At 27.6% G+C, this 24,070-nt stretch overlaps 1 protein-coding gene, 1 long non-coding RNA gene and 1 other non-coding gene across 5 annotated transcripts in view; 2 read left to right on the forward strand and 1 right to left on the reverse strand.

Moving 5' to 3' along the window:
* The window catches only part of LOC130672733 (dystroglycan 1-like), a 58,748-nt gene that overhangs the window by 26,454 nt on the left and 8,224 nt on the right, over window positions 1–24,070 (reverse strand). The window contains exon 1 of one of the 3 annotated variants that reach the window (XM_057477439.1): window positions 14,838–15,132. The exons of the other annotated variants lie outside the window; for them this stretch is intronic. The gene's annotated coding sequence lies outside the window, so the exon portion shown is untranslated. Of the gene's footprint in view, window positions 1–14,837; window positions 15,133–24,070 lie in introns of those variants that run through there. 3 annotated transcript variants of the gene reach the window in all.
* On the forward strand, window positions 2,903–2,974 carry Trnag-ucc (transfer RNA glycine (anticodon UCC)). Its single transcript has one exon. It is a non-coding gene; the product is annotated as a tRNA-Gly (tRNA).
* LOC130672734 (uncharacterized) lies at window positions 3,914–7,850 on the forward strand. Its single transcript, XR_008990764.1, has 3 exons — window positions 3,914–4,353; window positions 4,429–4,625; window positions 6,805–7,850. It is a non-coding gene; the product is annotated as an uncharacterized LOC130672734 (long non-coding RNA).

A 24,070-nucleotide genomic window follows, 5' to 3' on the forward strand; every position in this document is an offset into this window, starting at 1 on the left:
GGTTGGTTCTGTGGGCTAACTCCAAAAATTTCCGCTGTTTCCAATGCACCGGAAGATCGAAACGTATTTCGCACAATGAAAATGAAAAAAATGTATGCAACTGGTCTGCTTAAGGGCGACTTAAGGGGTCATTCCGGAGGTTGGGGGTGGCCTAAGATTTTCGGCTGACATATCAGCATTTGAAACATCTCAGAAATTTAGACATCCAGTAGATTTTTTACTTTCTCTTTTTCATCTTAATTTCAACTTATTACAACTTATTCGTATTTTTTAATCTGAGTTTCAACTTATTCGTCTTTACTTCAAGCACGATAGTCATTCACGTTACTTTTGACTTGCTGACCCAAGTCGAAAAAAAGTTATTTATTCACCTTACTTTCACCATAATATATAAAAATTATTTCACCTTAGTTTTGTCTTTTTCGCCTCATAATTGAAGTCGAATAAGTCTAAACCAAGTCAATTTCGACTTGATTTCAACTTTTTCGTCTTAAATCGTGACTAAGTGAGCCAGTTAAGTCTAAACCAAGGCGAAAACTCAATGTATTTCATATTTCCGTAAAAAAAAGTCGAGTTTGTCTTGTGAAAAACGGCTCCCCATTTTAACTTGGTAAACCAAGTCTAAATCAAGTTTTATTTTTGACTTGGGGTGGCATGGTTGATATATCGTATGACAGTTTGTGACTCTGTAGAATTATATTAATGATTGAAAATGATGAGTCTATTTTTTTACCTTCATAAGAGTGAAAAATTTCATTATCAGATCCTTATAATTTTTTAAAAATATTTCACGTGAATATATGGAAAGGGAGCACGTAATTATTTCCGTAATCAATATAAATGTCAAAATATAGAAGCTTTAATTTCACTATGTGTTAGTAATTCTTTTTATAAATAATATTTTCCAAAACTCCTATTTGGAGTGAGTGAAATTCACTTCGAGGCAATTGAATAAATAAAAAGTCATCCACTCCGTGAACATATTCACTCCACGAATTATTTACCTCGTATTGACTTGAAATTTGCAGAAAATGTGCTGTATGATCTTCTAAATCAATTACTTCCTCAGAAAATAATTAATCTGATATCTCAAAGTATTTTTAAATGGCCTAGAGATTATAAAAATAAAAATTTTTGATATTTAATGCCATTTTTGGATTTTTATGCGATATTACTTCGCAATGAATAATTAGATTATCTCGTAACGTATAAGATATCTACTTTAGAGTTTTTTTTACCGACAAGATCCGTCGTAAAACCGATTGAGTATACCGCCTAGTCAATTTGAAAAAATTCTAAAAGTTGAAAAAGTAAAAAATTCGAGATTCCATCGCATTTTCGAAATCGAAAGTGACATTGCTTGACGCTTGGTCGATCCAATCACTTGAAATTGATAGGAAACACTGTTAGAGGTCTTCTGAATCGATTGATACTCATTGAAACCAATCTGCCACTAAGTATTTTTAAAAAACTCCACAAAATAAAATATTTATACAAAGAAAACTTGAATTTTGCTTGCAAACAACAGAATAATGAAAGAAAAAAATATAATGCTCATTTTTTTATGATATCACTTTCATTGAGATGCGAGTAACAGTAGCCACGTCATGTAATGACGCAAACCGTAAATGAACTTTTTTATTTTTTATCTTATTTTTATTTCAGTCTCTCCCTTTCTCTAATTTCACATTCTCTTCTTTCTCTTCAAGGCTTCCACCCATCTCGGATCTCCCATCTCTTATCTCGCTTTAGTTTTTTTTCTTACGTTAACATCTGATCTTACTTTGCCAGCAATTCATTACTACCATGGCTTCAGCACAGCAACGATCGAATAAAATATAAAGAAGTTAATTAAAGTGTACTCCGCAAAAGAAGTGCGCTCATTACTACGCTAATTTTTACCGCCCCCCGATAAAATAAACTATTGAACATATATAAAACTCACATATTAATATTATCTACTCTCATAAATAAATTTGATAAGTAACATTAACATAAAAATATTGTATTTAATGAGTTTAGATATGAAATTAAATGTTTTGTGATTAAAAAAAAATAAAGCTGAGTTTGAGATTGAAGATGATGAAGAAGGAGGTGGAGGGGGATCGAAAGAATGTATATTGCGATTTGTAATTCAAAGTGCAGAATCTCGAGCCAGTAAGGACTTTACTCAATACTCGAATGTAAATTTATAGCGAATAGAAGAGCTCAATACTTTAGGCTAACGCGGCCATGTGGCAACAGACGTGATGATATAAATAACGATGACGGGAGAGCTACTATACGTTGTGTATGATGGGATCTCAAGTCTCATCTGTACTGAGAAAATGTTTGTCAACATGCTCAATCATTTTTTATACATATATATTTATGGATTTGTATATAAAATTGGGGGTGGCTGTTTTCAATTCATTGAGTGACTTGAGAAAACTTTCCCAAGGGTATTTATTTCCCTCGATTATATTTATAATGAAAGAAATTCAACTATAAATTATTTATAACTTGTCATTTTTTAGTTGAGAAAATTATTATGTCAATTTTTTATAAATAATTAAAATTATTCATTGGTGATATATAATTGAAATTATATTTTTTAAGTAATTTAATTAGACTGAGTACAAAAAAAAAATCTATGGAAATATTATTTTTGAAAAATTTTGAAAATTATTTTTATATTGATGCAATTGGGGTTTTTTTAATTTTAGTAAAAAATTTTACTGTCTAAAATTTCGAGGGTAACTTTAGGGTGGGGGGTACTTTTAAAAATTAAATCCTCTGATTTATGTAAATAATTTATAAACTCATTATTTTAATTAAATATTTTAAACATTAAAATCAATCATAACCTTACAAAATAATTTACAGGTTCTACAGCGTTTATTTTCAGCCAGAGAAATACAGTGCGATGGTGGTGTAATGGTCAGCATAGTTGCCTTCCAAGCAGTTGATCCGGGTTCGATTCCCGGCCATCGCACATTTTTTTCTTTTTTTTTTTTTTAAATCATTTTTTACATTAAATTTGCATCAACTACTTTTTTTCGATTTTTATTTTTAATTTTTGTTTATTGAGAGATTTTTTATCACATATATAAATTACAGGTTTAAACGAACAAAATAAAAAAACTATACAATCAATTATAATGAAATTATTTTTAGAAGATCAGAATGGCCACAGGCAAATGGGTCTTTTAGTTTTAAATTCTCATATTTTAGAAAAATATTCATTTTTAATTCAAGTTTAAGTTTTTCAAGGGCTCGCCTAAGCTTAAGGGTGGGCAGTACTAACCGAATTTTCGAATTTTACTTTTCTAATTACGTTTAGAATAATTACATCACTCGAATGATGAAAATATTCCAGAAAAGTGTGTCTTACACATTTTTTCGGAAGCTATAAAAATTGCTATAATAACAGTTGATTAAGAAATTAAAAGAAAAGTAAAATTCGAAAATTCGGTCCGTACGGCCCAACCTCAATGTCCACACATTTACTGTTAATAAGCACTTGTGGATAAAAGTTATTTTTTTTTTTAAAAACCACTGATAAATTTGCATCAACTACTCCTACAGTATTAGTGTAAATACTTTAATTTCTATTTGCTATCAACAAATACAACTTTTAAATAATATTTCAAATTTTACTCAAATAAAAAAAAAATAACCAAAAATTCTTCAATAAATATTTTTTATTAACTACAAACCAGTATTAACATTACAATCCTCATAAATTTTAACTTACTCTCTCATCAACAAAAAAAAGTCTTTAAAAATTAAAACTCCATTAAATTCTCATGCGGTAAAAAAAAAATGAAAAATGAGTAACAAACGAAATAAATGATGAATTATCTGGCAAAATGTCGTACCAATAGACTTAATCAAGAGTAATATAGTACATACATGTAGTATGTACATATTAATAGCATTCTATATATACATATACATATATATATCAACTCTATACATTCTATACTAGGACATAACTGAGAACAGTGAAATGTAACAGTTTCGCGGTAGTTATGCTGACTGTGAATTTAAAATAAAACTAAAATGGGCAAACGTTTCGAGAGTAACTTTATCATAACATCTCATCCTCTTTATGCTTTGACCTTAATTAAATATCAATAATAATAATACTAATAATAATGGCTGAACATCTTGTGCATAAAAAAAGAGAAATTTCTTTTTTACTTTCGTGACAAGAAAAAAATTTCATTATTTAAGAATGGATTTTTTATTGAGATAAACATTAAGAGATGGGAGTTCTTGGCAAAGTAATCACGTATTTTTTTTTTTTATCTTTTAAATGATAAGATAGTCACGAAGAAGTAGAGATGATTTTTAAAATAAAAGTAAAAGGTAACAGAGGTTATGATTTTATTCACTTCTTATTATTCATTGATTTATTTCATTTTAAAAATGTTAATTTTCCAGAACTATGTATATAAATCAAAAAAGGTATTTCTCATATTTATTAGACGTAAAAAATTGCCAGTTTATTTTTCGGGTGAGAGATTTAAAAAAAAAAAGAAATTTTTTTAACGAGTCGCTGGTACACTAACGGGAAAACTTGATGATAAATCGGGGCAGTAAAAATTGTTGGAGTTCAAACTTTATTCACTCATGGAAAAGTTATTAAATACTATTATTTATCATGCTTAATTATTATAAATTTAAAAAAAAAATTTTACTTAAATTATATTTTTTTTAAAAAATAAAATACAATTTCTTTATTATAAGTCATTTCTGAGGTTAATCTTTGTATGAAAATGTGTCCGTTAATTTTTGTAGAGCTTTAAATTTGCTTTTTAATGATGTACTTAAATATTTCAATACATATAACTGTATACTAGTTACATGAATTTAAAATTTATATACACAAAATTTTTGAAAATTACTTTAGTGGATTTTTGCAAATATATAATTTCCGGTTGATTTTAAATGAAAAATACATCAGATTTTGTTTTTAGAGCATAAAATTTCTGAATGAAAAATCGCCCCTTTTCTGGGTAAATCTCGTAACTGCAAAATTATAATTTTTTCAGAAATCGGTCAAAATATCTATTCTCTTACACGTACGTTAATAGAAATATTAAAATTCAAAAGTCTGTCGAACTTTCTGCACAGTAAAAAATATTGTGTAAAATCACAGTTTGTGTGTTAAAAACGGTTGACACAAAATTTGTGTTGAAATTTCGACACAAACTTTGTGTAACTCCTTTTTAACACAAAGATTATGTTGAAATATCGCCACAAGAGGGCGTAAAGAATTCCACAGTAACACACAAAATGTGTTAATAAAGAGTGTATGACACATTTTTTATGTTACAAAATAAAGTGACACAAACTTTGTGTTAGTTTAACACACTACAATTTTTAACACAAACCGTTTTCGACACAAATACACAATATTTTTTACTGTGTGTTATAATTATTAATATTTGAGGCTTCTTTTACGCAATAGCAGTACTAAAGATGTACCTGAAGATCGGAACTTTTTTCGCGGAATGAAAATAAGAAAAAAGAAATGAAAAGTAAAAATTTACTAAATTTAGATTTCGGAAATGTTTCGCACGTCACCCGAAAATGACAAGCTAGCCCCAACTAACCCTAAATTCGCCTCTAGACACAGATTTCATGAATTATTTTAATTTTTGTTCCGATCTTCAGGTACATTACTAAAGAATGATTTTCACTCATAATTTTAATTATGAAAAAAAAGTAGTTACGAGGTTTATCCGGAAAAAAGACGAAATGTCGTTAAAAATAAAAAAATATTTAATTCTTTCTGAATTACAAGTATTTAAAGTTTAAATTTCAATTAAAAAATTCACAATTAATGAATGAGAACCACGACATTAGACTAGACAGTGAGTAGCAATAAGAAAAAATCGCGTTACCCAAGCCCTTAGTATACCCTATGCACTGTGCAGTGTACACATACTTTTAAAAGAACCAAACTGACGGTACTTTAAAAAGAACGTAAAAAAAAACAAACCGCGGAGGATAAAAAACTAAAAAAAAAATATAACTTGAAATAAAAAAAAAAAATTGTGCACATGTGGCTGCATAAAATGACGTCCTTGCACCGTTAGATTCTTCTCTTCATATTATCAAAATTTCGTATTTCCGTTTTATTGTGACCCGATATGAAGTTTTTTTATTTTTTTAATAATCAAAATATTTCATTTATTTTCTTTTTTGAATTTGAATTAATTATTTATTGAATGAGTTGTTGAGATCGTTGGTTTTATTGTTAATAAAAATTAGGACAAATTATTTAAGTGAAAAGAAAGTTTTTTTTTTTTTTTTTTTTCAAATATATATATAATAAACGTGATTTTGAATACCGAGTGTAATAAAAGATGACGATAAAAGTAAAGAGAGTCGTTGAAAACTCGGTCACAGCTATAAATCTTGTGATAACATTTTTTTTGTCATCTCAGGCATTCAAAAAAGTTCATTTTATACTTGAGTAAAAAATGCAGATTTTTTTTTTGTCCTGCACAGATAAAAATAAGAGACATAAAACAAATTATTTTAAATATATATGAAATCACTGAAGATACCATTGTTTTTATAAAATATTTATCTTATTATTGATGAATTTACTGAGAATTGTTATTGATATTTAATATTCGTAATTATAAATAGACTCGATTATTGATTTGTTAGTGACTTATAATATGCATGACTAATAGAGTTATGAATAAAAGAAAAAAAATGATAAATTAATAACTTTGTTTTTTTGTTTTTTTTTTATACGAAAAATAAATTTTTGATAATTATGAATTATTTTCTAATTTACAGGGAATCTATTCGATATCTAGGCTCGGAAAGCGTCAAATAATTATTATAGAAGCCTAAAAGTGTTTGAAATAAATAGAAAATTTAATAAACTGATCATTTGTAAGGAGAAAAAAAATTAAAATTTTCGATAATTATGTTATTTTTGTATTATTGAGAACCAGAATTTCGATTTTAATATGCACAAAAATATCCAGAAATGTTTTAAGGCACCAGAGACAGAATAAATTGAATAAAAAATGAGTGAGCTCGTAAGAAGATAAACGAATCAAACTTTCATCAATATAAATTATTTTTTTTTTAAAGAATTAAATCAATGTTTAGGCTTGAAAATAAACAAATGATTATTGAAGCCTCTAAATACTTAAAATGAAAAAAATAAATAAATTGATGAGTTTTGAAGATACCCAAATTTTGTTGCGTAAACATCAAAATTTCTTATCTTTATATTATTTTTGTATTATTGAAGACCAGAATCTAGTTATGAGGCTACAAAATAAATATATGTATATATAAATGTTTAGGGCACTAGAACACTGAGAATTAAATTATGCCCTACATTCGTAAAGAAAAAAAATTTAATTTCTGGTAATTATACTTTTTTTTTTATAACTTCTGCGTTTAAAGTTCAATATTCGAGCGTCATGTAGTGGGAGTGAAATAGGTCTTTCTCTCGATAATTGACGAAACTATAGAACGATATCGAGAAAAATCAGCTGTTTCACTTTTCAGCATGATTTTACTGTGCTGAAAAGTAATTTTCTATAGGAATTATATACAAATCAGGAAGCGACCATCATTCACTCTAGACAGAAAGAGATAGAGAAAATCATCTCCCTGTATACTCGTATCACCTTGTTTATTTATTCGCGCACGTAACTCAAAAATAAACTAAAATAAAAATACTCTTTTGTACTGATAAATATTTTAAAAAAATGATGTTACTAAATTTTTATTTAAATGTAACTCATAGATAAATAAAAAAATGTGAAACTGAATCGAAAAACAAAACATATAGGGTATAGAAGTATGGTATACCATTTGTGGCCACTGCTCCATTTTTTGACATTTAATACTTTATTTCAAATAATGAAAAAGTATTAGATAAAATTTCCATTGTAATCGTGTGATAAAAATATCTTCGTAAACATTTTAAAAATTAAGTGTCCAAAACTAGCTCTACAGTGGCCAAAAATGGTACCTCTACCCTAAATAAATTACTGCACAAGTACATTATATATTCCTCTGTAACAAAATACAGTTTTTGGGAAAATAATAATTTTTTTTTTTTAATGAATTAAAATTCTCTCGATTAAACTTTAAGGGGGGACGGGTTTTGCGCTTTTGAAAAATCGATCGGTTTTTTGTCTTTTCATATAGTTAAACATTTCAAGAATATTATCCCAAAATTTCAAGTCAATCAAAGCCTTCTCTCCATAAAGTTAAAAAAAAAAATTTTTTTTATCAAATTTTCAGGGGGGCCTTTTTGCTCCACCCTCCCTTAAGTTGAAAAAAAAAAAATTTATTTCACTTTTGTAGCTTCTAAAACTTCAAACGCGTTTTTCTGCCATTTGAAAACTACATGACCGATTTATTTCAAACTTGGTATACACTTTCTACATATAAAATCCCTCCCCCCAACGTTGAGTTTGAGATTTTTTTATATTGAGGGGGTTTTTTCACCCCCAAAATGGTGGAATTATTCATGAAAAATAGCACTTTTCACTGTACATGACCACCAAAAATTTGGAAATGAAAAAAAAATTTACAGAGGCCGTTGGGAGGAGGATTTGATGATATTTTGACTAAATTTTAAGGGTACTTGACTTCAAATAATTTCTAGCTGAAATATAGCTAGTGATCACCGTAAATCGTGTTTTTTCAAAGGTGTCCTTGGAAAAGTTTTGTCACTCGCATGTTTGTGGATATTTTCACGTAAAAATTTTCCAGAATATTTTTAAAATGACACTTGACAATGTACAAAACGTTTAAATTAATTTACTCTATCCATATACACTGAAAAAAATAATCGCTAGCTGCTAGCGATTTTTTTCTTTAGCAGCTAGCGATTTTTAATCGTTAGCTGCAAGCGATTATTTCGCTAGCGGCTAGCGATTTTTTCTTTAGCAGCTAGCGATTAAAAATCGCTTGCTGGAAGCGATTATTTCGCTAGCTGGAAGCGATTTTTTCTTTAGCAGCTAGTGATTAAAAATCGCTTGCTGGAAGCGATTTATTCGCTAGCAGGTAGCGATTTTTTCTTTAGCAGGTAGCGATTAAAAATCGCTTGCTAGAAGCGATTTTTTCTTTGGCAGGGAGCGATTAAAAATACTGTTTTTATCATTGAAATAAATTTATAAATATACATATTCATATATATTTTCATATAAATATATATATATATATATATAAATATATATATATAAATATATATATATATATATATATATATATATATATATATATATATATATATATATATATATAAATATATATATATATATTTATATATATATATATATTTATATTTATATATATTTATATTTATATATATTTATATATATATATATGTGTATATGGATATATAAATATATATTTATATATATGTATAAATATATATGAATATGTATATTTATAAATTTATTTCAATGATAAAAACAGTATTTTTAATCGCTCCCTACCAAAGAAAAAATCGCTTCCAGCAAGCGATTTTTAATCGCTACCTGCTAAAGAAAAAATCGCTACCTGCTAGCGAATAAATCGCTTGCAGCTAACGATTAAAAATCGCTAGCTGCTAAAGAAAATAATCGCTAGCAGCTAGCGATAATTTTTTTCAGTGTAGCTAAAAAAAATTTACAAAAACAGTGTCTTTTTTCACGCTGAATCCCTTAGTTTCCTCTTAAACACAGTCATGAAAAATATTGATCGACACGTATGATTAAAACGAGAAATCCGGTATACTTTTTGTGTCAAAACTCGTCTTAGGTTATGTTACCTTATCAATGAAAACTAGTACATAGGTCTTTCTCGCACGAGCAATGCGAGCGTCAAAACCCTAGACTTGTATCGTCAATACAAACAAACCCTCGTTTTCATCTTATGTATTGAAAATAGTTCTGAAAAAGTACATGAAAATTCACAAGTTAAAAATTTGGTTAATTTTTTTTTTTTTGCGAAAAAATTCAAATTTTAGATTCCTGTAAATAGTTCCTCATATCTTATGACAAATCTCACCATTTGAGGGTTTCAGTTCAATAAAAAAATTAAAACCCGATTATAAATAATAACTGAAATTCAGACGTTAGTCTATTTTAATTAAAATAATAATAATTAATTAATTACAAAAGTTACCGACAATATTCAAGAGTAAACTGATAAACGGATGATTTATACCGGATGTTACAGTGCAGTGAAAGTTGCATAACTAATTATAATAAAGCAAAATTCCATGGATAATAAGCTTCGGACAAATAGGAAAAATTTTTTTCTTTTTCTTGGTCGGAAAAAAAAGTGTTGGGTAAAATAGTGACGTTTCGTCGGATAGAAATGTCTGGATAAAAACGATAGCCGACATAGATGATGTAGCCGGTAGGCAAACTCATTCATAAGAGCTCCAACACCGTCTACCATTCATCGGTTGGGCTTTTTATTTTTTTTTTTTGCATAAGCAACTTACTGTAGCGGATTATAAAAACTGTTTTCTCCGTACACTGCTATATCCGCTTAACACAGCTTTTAATAATAATTAAATCCATTAAATCTCTTTAAATACATCACCGAATAAAGCTGCTGACTAAATCGATAGAGGTAAAAAAATAAATAAAACGAAATAAAATGGCTATTGTATCTGTAATTACCTGTTAAACTGAAAATACCAAACCCATCAAGGCTTAAAGCTCTTTACTATCCTTTTCTACTCTTTATATTACTTTAAACGAGATTCTGACGTACACGCAATACTAGCTCGACCAAAGAATTAATTACTAATAATTATTTTCCTTCAAATTCATATATTGCACGACTCGTTCGTGCTTTACGATCGAAAAATTTTTTTTCGCCTCACTTCGGTAACTAATCAATTATTATACCCTTGTTAGTTTACGGAATTAAGATGGTTTGCATACTATTTTGAAGAAAATTTAATGGAGATTAATTCCATACTTTTCAAAAATTTATTTAGTTGAATAAAAACGGAAAAAACATCAAAAATAGTTTTAAAAAATTTCCTGTCCGTTAAGTATGAAACCCGTATACACGATAACTTGCGAAAAAATGCAGTAATTGAATCAAATTTTTTTTAAAAAAATTCTTTGAAATAATTGTAGGTCTCCTATTGCAAATGGCTAGGTAACTCAGTGTCGTTTAATTACAATTAATAAAAGAATAAAAAAGGCTGTATAACTATATATCTATATATCTATGTAAAACTAACATGGATGGTGATATATCTATACATTATACGGACATTTATTCCGCTAGGGGCGCTTGTGCATTACCGTCCTAGAACAGCTGTTTTTTTTGCTAATTGGTAGGCCTGAATTTTTTTTCAATTCAATTTTTTTTTATTTTTGTTTTTATTTACGTTTATTTTTTTTTGTTATTAATCGAGATATTTTGAATAAGTTCTTTTATAATTATAAAAAAATAATAACATAATAAAAAACAAGACAAGTTTTAATGAAAGAGAATTGTATATATTTTAAATTTATTCGCACTTCCCGCCATTTTTTTTATTGTTATTTATTATTTCATAATATATGAGCATTACGAGTCGTGCACTTTTGGATTTTCCAAATTTTTAAATTTTATAATAATAACAATAATAGTAATAATATAAGTAGATATAACTTTTTGCATTCGAATCAAAATAAGCTTTAAATTTATTTCAATAAAAAATTTTTCTGAGTTGTGTTTTTATTAATTATTTAGAAAATCGCCGTCAAACTGATTAATAAATTTGTAGGTCGACAAGCATTAAAACAAACATTGAGAATTACTACAAACATGATTTGAATCGGTTATTATATAGAACCGAAGATCCAGAAAATCCGTACACTCGTACATCTGCACCGAAAAAAATCAAACTACTACAATTTCAGCGGAAAAAAAATCTCGTACTTCAAAATGTAGAGATTTATCGCAAAAAGTTAGTTCCGGATGAGTAAACCCAGTCAATAATCCAATGATTCATTTTTTTTTATCGAAATTTCCGATTTTCGCACCGGAAAGTCGTGGTCTAGACACAAAAAAAAAAGTAAAACATCATTTAATTGCAAAGACAGATAAAAGCAGTTCAACGAACCACTTTGACGTAATAAAATGTTTTATTTGAAACATGGACATCCGGACTGATGGGGTGTGAACACCTCAACACATTAATACGTGACTATAAACACGTTTATGTGTAAGTATTTATTTAGATGAACGGATGTTAAAGGGATAGTCATTGGACACGTTTCGAGTGTTTCATCGTCCGGTTACTATACCATTATATACATCTATATACCTACATATATGTATATATGTATATGTTCGATGACATTTAGGCACACCCAATATTCCTTACACTGATGACACTTCCGAGACCTTTACCACAAAATCCAAAGTCCCCAGGACTATGTAACAATGTCTACCGTCCTCTCAATCTAATCGTAGACTCTACACCCTACACCCTATGAATGTTGATTCCAAGTAAACCTACGATTTACATAGACCGAGACTGTATTGAATCTCTGTTGACCAACCAAGTAATTAGGACTTGGGGTTATCCGCATCCTGATTCTCAGCTTCGTTTCTGTTCAATATTTACGTCTGACCCTGTACATTCACGGTATGTCCAAATTTGAACATTTTCATAGATTTATCAGGTATCTATCTCTCATCATATATATTGATATTGAAATAAAATTTTCTAGGCGAAAAATTTCAATTCTGATGAAAGAAATTATTATTTTTTCATTTAGGGATTTTTTTCAGAAAATTATCAAATTCATGTTCGTATATAACACGTTAATGCGCAGGTGCATAAGTAAGACCTATCATCATATTTTTGTAAGAAATTTAACGCTCTACAATAATAGTCTCTTATGATTTTTCGATAAATCAATTTATTCAAAAGTTATTTGAGGTCAAAGTTGAATTAATCGTAAATTGAACTATTTTCAACTTTTTCAGCGTAACTATCAGCTTTACCGTAAATTTTTCTGCAATTTTGGTTAGCAAATTTTGTTTTCACTTTTTTAGGGGGGAGGGGAATGTCCAGCTCAAAAATACAAAAATAATTGAAGGTATTGTCAAGCTCAAAGAGCTCGAACAAGTATTGGCAATTTTCTCGAAAACGTTCATCTCATAAATCGACGAAAAAAAAATTTTTTAATTAATAACTCGTTCCAGATTTGTACTAAAAATTATTTACACTCGGACATGGTGATTTGCATAAAAAAAAAAATTATTTCTAGATGACCAGAGCTGCTCTCTTACTATTTATGATGTAAAATATTGTTTACTATTAAACTGACATGAATTGAAAAAAATTTGAAAAAAAAAAGTTGTTGAGATTGTTAGAAAAGATTTGTCTGTTGTATTGTGTGTTGGTTGTATTTGAGGGATTCAGGTAGGGGGATTTAGTTTAGATTTAGATGTATGAAATAATATTTAAAAGTTTGTATGTAGTGGTTCTGAATTCATAGGCAAGATCAAAAGACTTTCTGGCAGATGTTCTGGTTCTTTTTTTTTCTTTGTCATATATTATATTACGAGTGAAATTTAAGGCTAACAAAGATCTACGTTTTTTTGCTACGAGTGTGGGAGGAAGGGGAGGTATGTTTGTTTGTTTAATTCATTTAAAGTTTTTTAAGAATTTATAACCGAGAAGATAATTAAAACAAATTTATTTTATTTTCAGCCAACTGTTTGTTGCTCTAATTTATGGAAACAAAAGATTCTGCGGTTTTAATTTGATTATAAATGGCTGGATAGAAATGCGTGATAATTTCGTAACTAGTCTATTGAATTTTACTATTTAATTACAATTGTTATCTAGAAGTTTGATAGTAAACAAATTCTTCAAAAATTGTTTTCGTGATTTTAATTTAGCACTACTTAAATTCATTTTCCGGCTTGAATATCATAGATTTGATAAAAATATATTCAACCAAATTTGTAGGAAATCAAATTTCCTACAAAAAAGGTCTCTTTGTATTTTTACGTCAACTCAATAATTAACGAGTTATTTGAATTAAAACTCCAATTACACTAATTGAAACTTATAAGTTAATAATAGAGCCAAAAATTGAAATATCTTTAAAACTATCAATTTTATCAAAAAATATACGGAACACTTTTTTACAGAGAATTAAATTTTCTACAATAAAGGTTTCCATGCATTTTTCCCTAAACTCAACAGTTTCCACATAAATTCCATTCAATCCAATTATTAGTGTAATTTCTCTCTCACCATCTTTTTTTTATTTAATAAAAATGTAATGGGCCTTTAATTAAAAACTCGAGGAACTAAACCGTGGCAAGTGAGCATAATTCACCAAATTTTTTTTGTCCAAAACTCGACCTATAAAAGCTCCAAAATTTTTATTCAATTATTCAACTTTTAACGAAATTTCTTTTCGATTCCCAATCAGAAACTCAAACATAAAAATTTAAAACCCAGAATAGAACGGAAGTTACAAATCACAAAATCACGGATTTTTTTATTTCCATTAATTTTTTTTCTTTCCAAATCTGCGAACTCAAAATTTATTTATGTAAATATAATCATCAAATACAAATATTCAAAAAATTACAATCATTTTATTTTTTTTTTAGTCATAATTTAAAATTTTTTTTTACATCAAACTCCTTCATATCCATCGAATATTGACGTTAGTAAATTGTTCAGGAAATAAGTCTACATTCAGAATCTCTCAATTTTTTCTACCATTTATTTTTTATTTTTTATCGGAAAAAATATAAGACACCTATATATAGACATAGATACTTATCAATAAATTCAAACATTTCATATTTTACATGAAAAAACTCACCGTTAGAAAAAAAATTCCATAAGAAAAAAAAATTAATCACAAAAAAAAAATTTCACTTAAAAAAAAAATTCACAAAAATTTATATTTTTTTTTGAACCGGCACGTTAGCACAGAATCCGTCCGAAAATAAAAGTGTACAGTATAGTAGAGTACAGCGAGGGATTTTAGGAGTGTACAGTAATATATAACTGAGGAACGCAGTTAAGTATAAATGGCAAGTATGGCGCCCGTAGGTTTGCCCGACTGTTGTAGACTCACTCACTCGCGGAGCTCTACTGCTCTTTGTCGATCCTGCACCCTCATCTGTAGCCCCTCATTCCTTCTCTCCACCCTTCACTCCTCACGCCCTCTGTCGACCGCTTACCTCCCACCTCCCACCTCCCGGTCTACCTCGTAGCGCCTCGCGCCTCGCGCCCACGCAACTAACCCACGTACCACCGCCTTCCTCGTACGACGTTAAATATTTTGGCATTTGTAATCTTATTTATAAATATATAAATTATTGTATATATTAATTAATAATATTTTATATTTAATAACGAGTTAATTGGATGGTATTGATTGCCGTGAGTTTAAAAAAATATCTTATCAACTGAAGCAATTAAGCTGTTGGGGGTTAGTTAATTAATGTTAACCACAGTAGACGTGATATGATCGTCAATCGATAGTGACATAACGTTAATATAGAGTACATGGTCATTAACTTTTGTAATTATCTAATTTACGGATTTATTAATTTTTAATTTTATAATTTATCGTGATAAGAATAACTTTTAGCCCCGATACTATTTTTACTAGAAAAATTTATTAAATTATTTTTTTAAAAGATAGTATTTATTCTATTAAAGGTAAAAGCCCCTATACTTGCTCACTTTTCATTGGAGTGAGATTAAATCACTCAATACAAATTAATAAATAAAATGAAAAACCATATTTTTTATTTTTTTTTAGTTATTTTTTGTAGTTTCAAGTATTAGAATAGAATTTTAGTTTGAAGAATAATGTTGATAATTAATTATTAATTTTTTAAATAAGGTCCTCGAGTGTACTCATAGTCGCTCACTGAAAGTTGTGATTAATTTGGAAAGTTTTATTTTTGCGGTGCGGGTGTATGAATGTACCAATTGTCTATATCTTGGGTTCTAATCTTCTAATCAACGGATTTTTAAAATTCTTTCGGGAATTTGAAGAATTTATCACTTTCACAGCCCACAGAATTTTGAATTACAAAAAAAAATAATAATAATAATAATAATAGAAAAAAACAAATTTTTCAACGTTTCTGATATGAAAGACGAAGTGTAAAGTAAATGAAATTTAAAGTAATGTTTAATAAATTAATGTTGATTTTAAAATTTTTGATAAAATAATTAATGAAGTTACAAATAATACTAAGTATTATAAATGATTTCTATTGAGATTATGTTGAGTGTAATAAATCGTTTGCAAAGTTGGTAGTGTGAAGGTTTGTGTGCGACTTTGGATTGTTATTATGACACATAGAGGGTGAGGAGGAAGAGAGCGAAGAGGGAAAGATGAGGGTGGTGAGAGGCATCATGTAGAAATACCGGAGACTAGAGACATAACGTAAGAGAACTTGTGGTTGAAGGAGCTTGAGCTACGGAATTGTTACTATGTTGTACAGTGGATCTATGTTTATAACGTACCCTTATATGTACGACGTACTGTACACACTAGTACGTCGTACTGATTCAGTGCTTCCCTGGGGTTTGTACATTTATGTACTAGTCACTAGTCTACTGTAGTCGATACCAAGATATCAGATCTCATAGGATTACAATTCATTTACTTATACTTCACTTCATTTATTTATTTTTACATCACTGAGCAATTTTTTATTAATCAACTTTTTTTTTTTACAAAAGAGTAAACCAGTGTCTGTATAACAAAAAAGGTTTAAAAAAACGTCAGGAAAAAGTGCAAAATCGGTTTTTCCTGACTGTTTTATTCACGAAAAAAATTTTTAAAACAGCGTTTCGCGAAATTAATATAAAAAAATTCATGTAAAAGTTGAAAAAAAAGTTCATTCGGAACAAATCGATCGATTTGCCTCTGCTTTGCGAGAATCGAAAAAGCTTGTTGAGACTTTAATTTGATCAAACTTAAAAATAAATCAATCGAGCGATTTACGAATTATTCAACGAAAACCAAAAATAAATTTTTTTTTAATTTTTATTATTTGTATAACTTGTAAGCTACTCGACCGATCGACTTCAAAATCTAATCCGTTCTAAGTCTTGGTGAGCCCTTTCGATTTCCGCCAAGTACGCTCAAATTGGTTGATTCGTTCCAAACATATCGTCAGACAACAAAACTTTACACACGCACACCAGTCATCTCTTTGAAAATGTCAAAATAGCATCTTAAGACCTTCAAACAGCAACATCTTATGAAACTCGATTTTTGAAAATCGGTGTTAAAACAATAACTTCCCGAATTATTGAAAATTCGCAATTTTTTTTAGCGGGAAGTTTAAAATTATTTAATTTTTTATATAACAGTTTGTTCTAAATACAATTAACTAAAAAACAAAATAAGAAGGATAATAATTTTCAAAATATACGGAAAAGTAGTTTTATTATCATCTTTAAAAATTTCTCACTCTTACATTCACTAGGTAATGCAAAATCTATGATAATATATCAAGTAATAATTTACAAATATTTATTAAACACAACGTAAACATTATTTTATTTTGATCTTTTCTTTTTTATAGGTCTGTTCTCTTTGGATTTAAAATTTTCTTTTTTCAATTTTATCTTAAAATCTGATGAATAAAAATGCACTTTATAATATTTCTTTTTGTCAATCACCTATTAAAAAAAAAGTAAAAATGAGTTTATGTAAACGAACAATTTCATATAAATATTATGAAAAAAAAAAAAATTGAAAATTTATCAGATAAATCCAATGATCATCTATTGGGTTAGAGTTAGAAATTTGTAGCCAATAGATAGACGACAAATTTTCTGAAATTTTTTTGATTTTATTAGTTCACTATTTTATTAATAGAATTTTTAATGAAATACCAGCATAATCATATAATACATACCTTATTTTTTAAATTATTTATTTTAGTAATAACAAATACAGTTTACTGGATGTCTGTCACATGCTTCATAGTGGTTGCGCTCATGAAGTAAAGCGTCGTCATGTCAAATAAAAATAATTTTTTTCATGGATATAATATATGTTAAAATGAAAAAAAATTATTTTATATTATCAAAAATATTTAGTTAAGAAAAAAATTTATTATGTTACATTTTTATTCTTAAATTTAATATAATCGGTTATCAAAATTATATTTGTTCATCTATTGGTGCATTTACCCTACTAAGAGCTCAACGAACATTCATTTTTCCATTTAAATTGTACGTAAGAAAAATTTTTTTTTTTTGTTTTTTAAACTTTACGAAATACAGTACTCAGTAGTTACGACGTGTTTTCTTCGTAAAACAAACAAAAAAACAGTTATGACGCTTTGAACTGTGATAAATAGTATAACTATTAAACAGTATTTTTTTTTCATAGAAATTCAATTTTTTTTTGGCTTCAATATGCAATTCATCTTAATTTGAAACTGAATTTTACTGATAATCGGAACGTTTTTCTCGCAACGAAAAAAAAAAAAATTGGAAAGTAAAAAGTCTACTGGATGACGAGATTTCTGAAATGTTTCGCCCATAAATACTGGTATGTCAGCCGGAAATTTCGGGCCACCCCCAACCTCCGGAACTACCCCTTAAGTCGTCCTCAAGCAGTCGAATTACATAAATTTTCTTCATTTTCGTTGCGCGAAAAACGTTTCGATTTTCAACTACATAAAATCGATGTATTTCGAAATAATTTGTTTAATTAATTTTATTTGTTATGATATCAACAGTTAATTTACAATTTCAAGAAATAAATTTTTTTTTTTTTTTTAATTACAAATTAAGAATAATTTGTTTTATTACAATTAGGTTTTTTTTTTTTACATGAAAACAATTTTTTTAATTTCAAAGCAGAACTTTTTTATTTTTAATTTAAAAAACAAAAAAAGAGAAAAATAGTATATTATTCTTAAAAAAAAATATTTTTCTCCGAAGTTTATACGAAGAATAAGTAAGATCTCAGAAATATTTTCAAAACACCTGACTGATAATATATAATATATAGATTCACCGTTTAAACATGAATGCAATAAAACTCAGAAATTAGTCGTAAAACGATTATTCGTTCATTTTTTTTACCATATTAACGATTAATATTATCGAATTTGGATTTTAAGTGTCTTAATTAATCTTCTAACTACTCAAATTCATGCTTTTTGATAATAATAAATTAGATTTACTAATTAATTTCAAGTGATGAAATAAATAACCTGTCAATATGAGATACAACTTCAATATTACATACTAATTATTGACATCCACTATTTTGAAATTAAAAATTATAAAATTCACTGTAAATATATCATATTGTTAATTTTTCATATTTTATTTCTTTATAAAAAAAAAGTTGATGTGATTAGATGGAAAAAATAATTAAAAATCGTCGTTTTAAAAGACTGCTTTTCTAAATGGAATAGTTAAGAAAATTTACGCTCACAAGCTGTTTTGATAGACACGAATAAATTTTATTTTTTTTATTAATAAATATTTGATATTTTTCATTAACAATCATTTTTTTTTTCAATTTTTTAATTATAAAGATTATTTAAAAATGTATACGATTATTATTAATACAGTAGGTAATTAAATATGTCTTAAAATAGGATAGGGTGTCGGTAATTGGACCCCTGTCAATAGTTGGTGCTTTTACCTTGCCTTAAGTTTTTTAATTTACTATTGTTTCAAGCTTCATAACCTTTTTCTGTTAGTTGTACGTAGAATACACTTAGGAACTTTTTTTGTAGAGAATTAGATTTCCTATAAAGCGGTATGAACTTCGATTTAAAAAAAAAAATTTTCACATGTAATTCAGATGGGAAAATGCATATTCGTTGAGCTCTTAGCAGGGTTGCGATTTCGAGCTACTCTTTTGGAATGATTTTTTTTTATACCTGAGACTAACTTTTAAAACCAGAAGACTTGAAAAAAAAAAAATCGTTTTTTTCGAAATACCCTAATATATATGCATTGAAGTAGAGTAGATATGTTAGCACAAATTCTATGTACTCTTAAAATCTATTTATATATCTGATAAATTTACGCTTACCCACGCGTCAAATGTTTTCGTCGAAACTTTCTTGCATTCCACCCTAAATCTTTTATCGCTTATATATATATCCACTGCAAATATCAAGAATTTTGTACTTACACATTCCAAATTTTTAAAATGTCTATTTAATATCCCCCCATTGTATTAAAATATACTGATATATTACAAAACGCATGACGCCATTGTGAAGCAAACATCTTGAAAAATATAAGACGCCATTTTAAGACTACTTTCATGACAATTCAACTTTTTAATTATTTTCTAACTGAGATTTAAAAATACATAATTGGCTGTTAACCCAGCAGTAAGTTATTTTAATTTATCAATAATAGTAACTGACGCTGTGGCACTTTTTTTTAAATAAAATAATAAAAATATTAAACAAAGAATAAATTAAGTGAAGATTTAATTGAATGTCATTGATAATTGGTAAAAAAGGTAAAACTATATAGGAATTAGTAGAGTAGTGGGAATTGTTAGATAGATAGTTGGGTAGATTGGACGGCTATAAAAGAGCAAAAGCGCTCGCTCGATCGATTTGTAATTTCGGTATTTCGACAATTATACTGTCCTGCCGGATTTTGAATTATCGTACTAATTTTAGTTTAATTATTTACTATTTCGACTTTTATTTTTTATTCAATTCAATCTATTGATACAATAATTTTTTATATTTAATAAAATTTATTACAAATACTGTTTTTTTTTTTTTTAGTGCAATTTGTGTTATCTCAGAATTTGATGGCAAAGGTATAAAAAAATTACAAATTTTTTATTGAAAAATTTCTAAAATTTTTTAGTAAATTTATTTTAAATTCCGATCAATAAAATGAAATGTCTAGAGTTTTAATAAATAATGGCTTTAATTTCGTTGATTATCAAGTTTCAGCTTCTACTTAAAGTTCAATAAGTCTCGTTACGTTAAAAATAAAAATAAAAATCGCTTCTAAAATAACTATACTGTCGAGTTTAGTTGAATAGTAATTGAATACACAAATAAAAAAAAACTTTCAAGACTTTAAAAAAAAAAACGATTTATCAAATTTTTTTATCATTTTTATGGGATTATTGAATAATTCAAACTGTCAATTTTCATTTAACTTTGAATTTATTTTACGGATGCTATTTTTATGAAAAAAATTAACTAAACTTTTTTTGTAAAGGGTTAAATTTTCAATAAAATTATATCTACTAATTTTATTCGTACCTTTAATTGTTTTGACGTAATTTTGGTTTATAGATAAAAATATTTTTCTGCCCTCCGGCCGGAAAGTGGCAACTTTCGGGCCGCTGCCCTAAACGAAGTTGCAACTTTCCGGCTTCGTCGAGCAGAAAAATAGTATACGCACCTTGGCCAGTAAAAAAGAAAGCCTCAGACCACATGTTTGTCAGCCTCGGCTTCGCCTCGGCCAACAATTACATGTGCTCTGAGACTTTTCTTATTTTACTGGCCTAGGTATGTAATATACTATTATTAAGATTAATTTTCAGTACTTACTTGGTACTTTTAATGCTTTAAATTAAAATTGCGGCTAAACTGCTGAAGTTAAGATAAAAATGTATTGGAACAAAATTATAAAAATTGAATTTCCCTTCAATAAAAAAAGGTGATAGTCGATTTGGGTAGATGAATTGTCAACATTTTTATTTACATTAGAGGTAAATAGAAATGTAATAGAAAATAAATAAACAAAAAACAATAACAAACTGTCGCCGTAAATTTAAAAACGTTTTAAGAGAAAAGCTGAGCAAAAGCTCTGTTTATTTCCGTCTGTTCCTCTACTCCTTACACTCTTTTACTCCAAGACCCGAGATTCTTCTCTTAAAGGATAATTCTTCTTGTGCACTACTGCTACCTTTACTTGCTCTCGGTTAAATTTATGATTCGAGTACTCTCCGTATACGGTTATACGCCTTATCAATTTTTTTTTTTTTTCAGTTTAATATCATAAGGAAGCTCAAAAAATTTCAATTTATCATGATCAAAAAAATATCATATGTTTTTATAAAAATTGTTATTAAAACTGTTTTTTTTTTTTTCAATTTTTATTTCTTATTAAACATTAGGGGTGTGCAAATAATTTGAACTTACGAACTATTAGTATCGAATCGAACTATTCGAATTTTTGTAAATTTTTTAATTATTCGTCAGCTTTCGAATCATTAGAAATTTTACAAATAATTGAAAAAATTATTATTTCGAACGAATTAAATAAATTAAAAAATGAATCTACGAGATAATTACTTTTAGTTACTTTAAAAAATTAAGCTCACCATTCAATGAAAATATTTGAAAGCTGATCAGAATTTTTGGATACAAATCAAATAATTCCAAAAGTTTCGGATAATTCGAATTTATCGCACACGATTCGCACCCCCCTATTGAATATATTTGAGACCAGGGTAAAATGAGACACCATTCTCATTAATAAAAAAAAATATTTTTTGTTAAAAAATACTCAGTTGCAATTTGTTGAAAAAAGTGAGGCAAGTTAATCAGTTTAAAAACTTCGGGAAACTAAGAGTTTTTCTTTTTGTTTTTTTTTTTATAATTATTTTGCTGAACACTAGAAAAAACTGATTCTAAGGTAAAATGGGCCACTAACAAATAAAAATGTAGTCTGTCAGCAAAACTTCAATGATGGCGTATTTTTATCTCAGTTGACTTTTTTAAATTTTTTATAAGATAATTCAGATACCAAACATTCGAAAAAAAAAAATTTTATAAAAATTTTTAATTGGCCTGTCCGAGCTGACCATCTTGCCTGATATTGCTTTTAAAAATTACAACCGAGTGTTCAAAAAAAAATTTGGAGTTCAAGGTTCAAAGTTCAAAGTTATAAAGTAAATAATTCAGCAAACTAATAAAACTTTTCGAATGCTAAAAATATTGAAGTCTTTGTTCGCTCACAAAAGCCCGAATAAAATTAATAAAAATTCTAAACGCGATAGCATAAAGAGAAAAAAAAAATTCTTTGTCGTGGTAAAAAGCGACGAGATTAATTTTGTATTAAGTATTCCGAGTCTAGAGTCTAGAGAGAGTCTAGTAGACATTTAAATAAAAGTAAATGAGAGAGACTCAACACTTCACTCAATACTCAGCATTAAGAACTCAGTACTCAGTATCAGTACCAAGTTTTGATATTAATACTCAGTCTACGTATGATATATATATATACATTGATTTTTTTTTCTATAAACCGGAAGTAATTAATACACTATTTTAATTATTTATTTTTTAAAAATCGTTATTGAATTAATTCATATACGTGTGGTTAATTTAAAAAAAAATGCCAGGAAGAAATAAATTTAAAGGCCAGAAGGCAAATTGGGCAAACGAAAGGTAAGGGGGGGGGGGTAATGTTAAATTGTTGTTGGTATAAAATGATCGGCTTGATGATTAAATAAAAGTAGGTTAATGCTCTATCGATGCATGGCTAACGACGCAGTGACATCCTGTTTATATATGTGATCGGACACAATGGTTATTTGGTTATTCTTCGCGCTATTTTGCCGATTCAAATTGTTGTTACTTGACAATTAACACACACCCATAAAAATATATTATTATTACTATTATTGTCCATTATTATTATTAGTATTAAAGTTTATTGCTAATTAGCTATTGTACGGGTAATTACATTTTCATTTCTTAATAATTAAGTCATTTTTAACCTCCACGTTTTAATAATGGATTGTTAAAAAATTGCTGATACTTTTTTTTTATTCTTTATAAATTTTGTCTCATATATTTTTATGGTATATTTTATAGTTTAGCTGTTATTGATTAATAATTAAGAAATTGGGCCTTTGACAAGAATTTTTTTATATATAGAATAAGTATTTATTGATAAGTGATGAATATTTATTTAGGTGAGGGAAAAGTCAAGCGAACAAAGTAAAACATATGTTTTAATGACTTGTTAATTCAAATAAACAAATGATAATTATCACACAAGTTATAAATCACGTGGATATATATTTGATATTAAGATGAATTAAAACAGTTG

This window comes from Microplitis mediator, chromosome 8, assembly GCF_029852145.1.
Source record: "Microplitis mediator isolate UGA2020A chromosome 8, iyMicMedi2.1, whole genome shotgun sequence".
NCBI classification, from domain to species: domain Eukaryota; kingdom Metazoa; phylum Arthropoda; class Insecta; order Hymenoptera; family Braconidae; genus Microplitis; species Microplitis mediator.